An 8669-nucleotide genomic window follows, 5' to 3' on the forward strand; every position below is an offset into this window, starting at 1 on the left:
AGACTGAGGACGGACAGAGGACAGACTGATGACATACTGAGGACAGACTCAGCTCAGGGCTTACACCGACCCGACCATTTGCTGTATTGGATTCTTGGCAGATGGCCTGCGTGGATCTTGGCCACCCTTGAATTTAGTTCTCATGTTAAGCTTCACTTGTCAGTAAATGGGCTGCACCCTGCACTTACCCTACAAACAGGAACTCATGTCTTCTAGTGTTGTAATGGTTTCTTATCAGTGAGAAAAAACTCATATCACATAGCTGTGTCTGCAAGAAGCCCTCCCACCTACTGTAGCACTTAACCTGATTGTTTTTCTGGGGTTTCTGCATGGATGAATGGATTACTACAGTCAGTGTATATAAATACACTATAAGGATGTGTTTGATTGAATTATATTGAATAGTTATGATCTTTTGTACAGTTTACAATCAACGTTTTTTTTGTAATCTACCCTACCTTTTAGTGTAGAGTTATTAATACTCAAACCCCATTTAAAAAATAAAAAGGATATCATTTAAGTTAGGATACTTGACATATCATTTCAAGAAGAAAATAGAAGGTAGATACATTGGCAACCTCTCGCTGTCTTTAAGCATCTTCTGCAGATGTCTTGGTAAATGTTTTAGTAAACCGTTGATATGCCTATCTTGAAGACCCAGACCGACATTATTCCTTAGTCTGGTTTCTGGCAACCTGATGAATTGCAGTCCAATATTCAGCAATACTAGCTCTTTTTTGTTCTCCACCAACTCCGGAAAACGATACATGGCTATTTAGCAGCTTAATGCTCCACTATGTTGCAGAGCTGCTAACTAAAGGTGCTTTTATGCTCCTCTTGTATTGCTCCAACAATTTTCCAAAAACTGTTCATGCTTGGTTGAGGTGTAAAGTTTGTGTATCGATTAAAACAAAATGCGAAAAAAGTGCAATGGAAGCAAATAAATGAAGACGTACGCAACGTATTTAACTTCAACATCCAATGAATCTTCTGCTGTGCTTAAAAGACAAAAACATATCAGATTACATTATTAACTTAACTTCCTTACATTAACATAATTATTACAAACATTTAATATTTCTACACTTTACTGGCGCTCTTTTGATTATATAAACTTGTATTCTTCTGCAGTGTTTGTTATGGGGGCCACCTACTGCTTATTCTGATGAACCAATTCCAACAATCACATAAGGGTGGTGGCTAAGACATTTCTTCCTTATTTTCCTTGAAATTCAGTTTAACATTTGACAATCATCTGGATGAAAACCTGGTTTTCCTCAGTCTGTCGTTTGATGCCGAGCAGGAAGTGTAAAGTTTGTTTTTGTTGAACACAGCTGCCAAACAACGAGCTGAAAACTCTAAAACATTTCACAGAGCTGAGGTTAATTCTCATGTGTTTTTGTTACTACAAGCAACACTTAAAATTACACATAATTGTTTGATCCATTGTTTACATAAAACAAATGTTGTTTAATGCAGATTAAATTCAATAAGAAGGTCGTGTTCTGCTTGGTATATTTCAGCGTCAATGAACAGAAGTATTCCTGTTACAACCCATTGACTTATTTCAGCCCCAATTCCTCTTCCTGTGCCTCTGAGGACCTGGAGCCAGAGCACCAGTAGTCCAAACTTTCATAATTTGGGCTGGGAAAAAGAAATCACATATGTCACAGTTTATGTCGGCCGCTGTAGCCCGGAGCAATGGCTGGTTTAAAATTTGGAACAAACTACGAAATCATTTTCTTTGCACTGCAGTCATTCATCTTTCTCCCAGACACCGAGACTTCTCAGGCCTGCTTCCTCTCAAACTGACGTGACCGGCAGGTAAGCAACTTTTTTCCATTCTTGGATCACATGTGGGTTTTCTTTAAATTATACTTGAACATACATTAAAATGTAATTTTCTTGTACGTTGACATGATTTCCACATCTTTAAGTTGAATCTGTCTTATTTGACAAAACCTTTCAATGTCATGTAAAGGACAACAACACAGGAAATGCTGGTAAGTAACTAAGTACATTTACTTAAGTGTTTTGTTGACTTGAGTAATTTCATTTCCTGCTACTTTATACTTCTACTCAACTACCATTTAGATGTATGTTTTACTCTTCTACAATTATTTTATTACAAAAGTTACTTTGAAGATTCAGATAAAACTTTTTGTAAATAAAAAAACAAATCTTATAAAAAGCTTTTTGTACGTAAATTACTTTTTGATCCAAAATCTTTTGTTCTTTTACATAACATTTTGAAATATAGGACTCCTCCACTGTATTTCTACACTGTGGTATTGCTATTTTCACATCAGTGAAAGATCTGAACAAGTCATACTCCTGATCCAAACTGAGATTACCTTGAGGTGTAAAGTAAGTTACACACCAATTCAATCTCGTAATTGTCCCCTGCATTATCTATGTAGAACAGCTTAAATACTACTAATCTTTGTAGTGCTTCAGCTCTGAAGGACGCTCTTTGTTCAGCTGTCTTCCAAAACCTTTCTTCATAAGTGACCATTAAACGGATGGTTGGGTGTTTAGCCACCAGTGAGTCTCGGTGGAGCTGCAGCGAGGCGATACGGCCCTGGTGCCGTCTCACCTCAGAGGCTCAGCAGAGGACCTGTCAGGCCTGCAATGTTTTACAGCTCAGTTTGCAGACAAAACACCTCAAAACCAAATACCCTCAACAACATCTGCTGCCAATTGTACCCAGGCATTCCTGTCGTCTGTGCTGTTTAATATTCACAGAGGTTAGGATCTGCCGGGGCAGGGGTGGACAGAGGGGATGGTGGGGGGTGGCAGCCTCAACAAACCTTTGGTCAGACGTCCAGACATGGTGAAAAATGAGGGGTTAACACAGAGTAAGCAGGGGCAGGGCTGGGTTAACTGGACTAATTTGCGGGGATAATAGTGCTGCTCATGGAGGGCCTTTGGGGAGCAGCGGTGTGGAACAGACCTGATGTTAAAACCGCACAGGAAGTTTACAACATGGCTAAAAATGTATTTAATCATCAAACAAGCAGCAAGGAGCTGGCGGCAGGGCCAGAGCCAGAAGCCATGCTGAAGATGAAGACAAATGTTTGGACACGGGGCCAGACCGAGCACCAGATACACACCTCCAAGTTCTCACAGCGGTGATTTTATTGGCCAACGCTTAGCATAACATGTCAAAGGTGCACATTTATTTCTACTTTTGCCAGTAGCCTTGAGCCATATATTAACATTATAGAGTACATTATATATGTTTTTAATTATTCTCATGTGAGTGCCTAACATTATGAACAATAAACCTGGATGCTTTACAGATTTTATAGGAAATTAGATGTGAACGTTAGAACTAAAAACTGTGTTTATAAGCAGTAATCAAAATATCCTGCATACATATCGGCACATATGTGCTGCCTGACTGAGTTTAGAGAGAGTAATAACCCACTTAATTGATAATTATACTCATGACCTCCTTAAATATGACCACGCAATGTCCTTGTGAATTTTTATGGATGTATCCCAGGCACTGCTAACTTTAGAAACAAAGCAATTTCAAACCGGTTTCCTCCTTCTGGTCCAAGTTTATCTGTTTTTTCTGTGAGAAAATATAGTTTGGTATGCTTTTATGATAAACAGTACCTTGCAGAGACCGGAACCTTAACATGCAAACAATAATACACAAAACTTAAAATACTGAAGTTCAACCGTATTTGTTTCAGTGGGATGTAGTTCTCATTTGTGGGAATATTTACTTTTCGTCTTGTGCAGGAGCTATCAATAACTCCCTCGTTGTTCTGGGGTGAAATGGCAATTTATGTAAAAATAAATTCTTTCTTGTTTTTTTGCAGTATGTGTCCTCCTTCCCACCCCGTGGAGACGATGGTATTTCAGTGTTTTTTCAAATGACTCCATGAGAGGGTGATGTGGATCGTGCGACACCTCGGCTGCTCCCTCACTAAAGGACACCCCTCGCCATGGCAACTGCATAAACATCTGTCTCCCCATTCAAGGGGAGGTCTCAAGGGAATATACAAGGGAGCAATTTATTACATATAAGAATGCTGTGTGTGTGTATGTCCATAATGCTGTTTAGTGGACCGAGAAAGCTACATGTGATAATGAGGACATCAGATTATATATTTATTTAAAGTGCAGTATGCCCTCTGCTAAGTGGTGCACAACACATCTGATGGCAGGAGGGAGGGATGATGTGTTTTTAATTGGAAAGTGATGAAGATGCTGATTTGCTAACTAGCAGGCAGTTACATTAGCTTAGCATACTAAGCATGGGGGAAAAGGCTACGTTTTTGTACAAATTAAACAAACCAAATATATTAATTAGGAAAATGTGTTGTTGAATATTTACTAATGTATTCATTTATAGTCCTTTATGTTTACCTTAGAGAGCTCAAGGCTAGTTGTATGCTCCTGATCCCAGACTTTATATACAGGTTAATAAGCATATATCCTGCTTTTCAGTTAAAAAGCTTTTTTTAATGTTAGGATGCAGGCCAGAATACATTTTTTGTTGTTTACATTCATTCAGTTGCAAAAAAAATGCACTTTAGGAATGCATTGTTCTGTTCTGTCAGGTTTTTCATGTGAAGCATGATGATTGATGACTAAGTTACAACTGCATTAAGCTGGCTTCACCCTTCAGATTAATAGTTCATGACTGATCTATAAAGATACTGTATAGTAACAGATTCATTGACCTCTTCATAAAGGTTTAAGACATTAGTACTTGTACATTTAAAACAAATGATGTTGTCCTATCTAGTGACCAGGAATTACAACTGTCCAAATATTTCATGTAATATTCAGGATCCTGTCAGTTTTCCTCCTCTTGTGTTAGTGTGAAAACACATTTCAGGGATCTGTTGATACATGGCATCCAAGAGCTGTCCACACTCTGTTGTACATGTTTTGCATTCCCACCTCATGCCATGCATCACACCACAGAGCAATGGGCCTCGATGCTGACAGAGTCCCTAAACATTCTCCATATATGAGAGTTTGCTCATGCTGAAAAAAGAAATGGGGTGATGGAAATGTTTGCGGTGACCTCATTGCTGTACCACTATGTTTTAGTACTTCAATAAATTGTGTAAAGTATTTTTTTGTCACTCTTTTGCAGTGCTACTTGCACAATAGTCCAGATTAACATAACGTTGTTCATATGCAATGTTTTAAAGTCTTGTTAAGATCAATAACTTCCCAATTACAATTGAAGTTTTTGCTGGTCAGAGTTTAAGTTAAAAACCTTTTGAACCACTAGTATATCTTCTTTATGTTAATGATTCCCAAAACCAAAGACGGTTAATACATTAAGTATTTGTAAGTATTTTTCTTTCCCCCAATGGAATGTAACTTTAATTGTCAGCCATGTAGTGCTGTAACACTTGTTGGTTAAAACCACAGGCAGGAGCAGCTGATCTTTATCTCCAAGCCTCAGTTGCTGTTGGCTTGTGCTTGCGTCGGATATAATGCTACTTGGTTTTTAGGAGACGATCACTGAGCTGAAGAGCCAGAGGTTTGTTCAGACATCCCTTTGTTGCCTTCTGATATGTGTTGTTGGCACACGGTGAAAGGTCTCTGGAGAGCTGCCAGTGGCTGAAGTCATTATTGTGTTTATAGTAAGCCGGAACCACAAAGTTACTTTCACTGAATCAGATACAGTACACAAACAATGCCACTGTAGTTTAGACTGGAGATATATTACTTTGTATTTTAAATGATTTGCAGCACATTTTGCCTAGAATAAACTTCTGGAGAAATCCTGAGAAGACTTTTAAAAGGCTAACACAATTTGTACGAATTTGATTTTGAGATAATTTCCTATCCTGAGTCATTACTGCTGCTGTTGCCAGGTTACAAATTCAACCCACATCCCTTTGCTTTCCACACAAAACAGTCACATGAATTCTGACTTATCCAGTATTGTAATACTTCCATAACTGCCGAAAATGTTGCCAGTGATCATAATCATGGCAGCTATTACGTTTCCCTTAAAACCTATTTGGCAAACACGATAGCAGTATATATACAGCATTTTTAGACACAAGATTGAGCTGAATAAAAGAGACTTGATTGTGGCAATAAAGTTTGTAACATGACGCGTTTAGGTGGGGTTAATTCTTATAGCTGTCTTCTCATTTCTTTAGATGACTGACAGCGGGAGAAGTGTTTAATGATATGAAAAAATTCACAGTAGATAGTTAAACACTGAAGTAATGAAATAAATCTCATTTTTCTTGAGATATTTCGTGATTGCCAGGTCACTGTAGTTTTTCATGTTGCACAAAAATTAATGATATGTTATTTTTAAGGTTTGTCGACTGTGCACAGGTAAGAATAATGTAAAGAAAGCTCAAACTTCAGTATTATCCGTTAAGGAGATCTCTGCTTCACTAGATAGTACTCAGTGGAACATGACAGGAAATTCAGGAAGGAAACATGATGTTTCGCAGAGGTCGTGAGCTGGTTTTGAACCTGTGATGGCGTCCACCTCCAGCCCGCTGAGCCACACAGACCCGAGATTAATCTTTAAATTGAGAATGTGACGCTGAATTTTCTCTCTATCTCCGCTAAGCCACTATGTGTTTGGCACACGCATACTTCGGGATTTTCAAAGTGCCTGGTCTGGTTTTATAGAAAGTCTCCCTGGAATGAGATTACTTTAAAAAAAAAAAAATCAGGCTGTTAGTCTAACAGAGGTCATGTTTACATGAGTGGAGTAGCTGTTGAAGCGATGGCCCCGTGTGGGCCAGCTGAGCCTCGAGTCTGGACCTTTAATGGTCAAAATGATGTACACTCCTTTTCATCACACACTAGGGTCATTGAATGTAACTCTGTGTTTAAATTCAAATAATATTAAACAATTACTGTGAAATCACCTTCCGCTCACTTGCCACACATTATGCCCTGCAGGGGATGACCTAATCAAATTATACTTTACAATTGGATTTAGCAATAAGAAAATACTTTGGCTTCTAGCCCAGAATCGCTATATTATCATAAGCTTCAAGACTTAAAGGGAAATTGCAGTGAATTGGGCCTATTCATAAGAAAACACCATAGTGAGTTGAATGAGGGAATAGCTTTTGTGCTTCGGGAAGTGTGATGAGGTTGAGCCAATCTTGCAATGTGAATTTATTTGGTTAAGGACAAAAAAACATTTTAATTTCCTCATACATTTGTGACTTTAAGATTTACCACTATTTAAGTCTGTTTCTTGTAAATGTATGAGATTGTTCTCGTTAATTGACAGATTTGTATTTATTTTTTAAATGTATTGGCAAGTTATCTTTAGTAAGTGGGTATCTTGTGATATACGGGGTATCTTGTGTTGCTCATGTGTGTTAACGAACGCCCACACGTCTGACCTTTTGAGATCTGAGATTTGTCAAATAATCTCTAATCCACAGTCACCCTTATCAGTCAGTGTGTACACTGAGCCTTCCCATACTGTGTTTTCCTCACATGTGATTGGTTCGCTGTGTGTCTGCAATGTTTACCTGTTGCAGGCAGATGTTCTCCAGGAACAGGAGGAACACATGCTGGCTGGATGTCAGTGGCTCTGTTTGGACAGTAAACCAGCTAAACACAAGTCATTAGCTTTAAACAGCAGCATGTTTCAGTCCGTCTGTGGTTGCTGGGTTTTGGATTTTTTTTTTTAATAAGCCAGAGCTCGGACTCTTGCCAAGTGGCTTTTTGCTAAATTACTCGAGGGGGTCAGAACACATAGGCCTATTAATTAAAAAAAATTCTGATAAATGAATTCATCATAAAATGTAATTTGTATAACTCCCCCCCCAAATAACTGAGTTATTAACTTAAGTCATATCTATTATCTACATTATATTGCGATGATCACTTACATAGGATAGGCCTATCTGAAAAGATAAATCTTGATAAAAAGTTGGTGAACAACAAAGATAAGGAGTTCTTGAGCTGTCCTACCTAAAATTATAATAAGGCTTCTAGGAAGACACTGTTATGGGAGCCACATTCAAATTGTATGGGGTGACATAACATTTAACCTTTACAAAAATGTAGTTTTCTCAGGTTGTTAACCGAACATTGCACAAAGTTATTTCATGCGGAAACTGGTTGCAGCCCAATCCATAGGCCAGACTCAAATGTATGATTTTATGGCAAGAAAGAGTCTTAATTGTTCATTTCTTTCATTTTGTAATATCTGTTGTCAATAATCTCAATATGGGGTATTTCAGACAAAAAAATATTGGATGATGCAACTTTGAACCCAAAAGCCCAATTGTGTTCGATCCCGAATGTCAATAAAGAAGACCAAAAAAAATCCTCTCTCCCCATGTGAGGAAGAAAACTGAAACGCTGTTTCAAGTAGTGATGGGATTTATGGCTCTTTGAAGGGAGCCGGATCTTATGGCTCCGTTCCTTTCAAAGAGCCGTTCAAAAGAGTCGTTCAAAAGAGCCATTTTTTTAAAGGGGGCGGGGTTACTAGGTTTATCTGCGAAATAATCACCAGGATAATGATTGACTGTATTGCCAGACCTAATGTCAATAATCGGCATTGTAAACATGACACAAGGTGGCGCCATGTCATTCATGTCAGTGAATGTACTTTGAATTTACCCTCTGTACGTGTTAAGTAAATAAAGTTGCCTTGCCTTGAATGAAATTCATGCAACTCTTAATAGATA

The 8669-nt window shown here is 38.2% G+C and overlaps 1 long non-coding RNA gene across 1 annotated transcript in view; it reads right to left on the reverse strand.

Moving 5' to 3' along the window:
- The window catches only part of LOC104941341 (uncharacterized), an 18603-nt gene extending 9934 nt beyond the window's left edge, over positions 1-8669 (reverse strand). The window contains exon 1 of the long non-coding RNA XR_797891.1: positions 8591-8669. This is a non-coding gene — a long non-coding RNA (uncharacterized lncRNA). The remainder of the gene's footprint in view (positions 1-8590) is intronic.

The sequence above is a fragment of the Notothenia coriiceps genome, unplaced genomic scaffold (assembly GCF_000735185.1).
Source record: "Notothenia coriiceps isolate Sejong01 unplaced genomic scaffold, NC01 NC01_scaffold00003315, whole genome shotgun sequence".
Classification (NCBI taxonomy): Eukaryota; Metazoa; Chordata; class Actinopteri; order Perciformes; family Nototheniidae; genus Notothenia; species Notothenia coriiceps.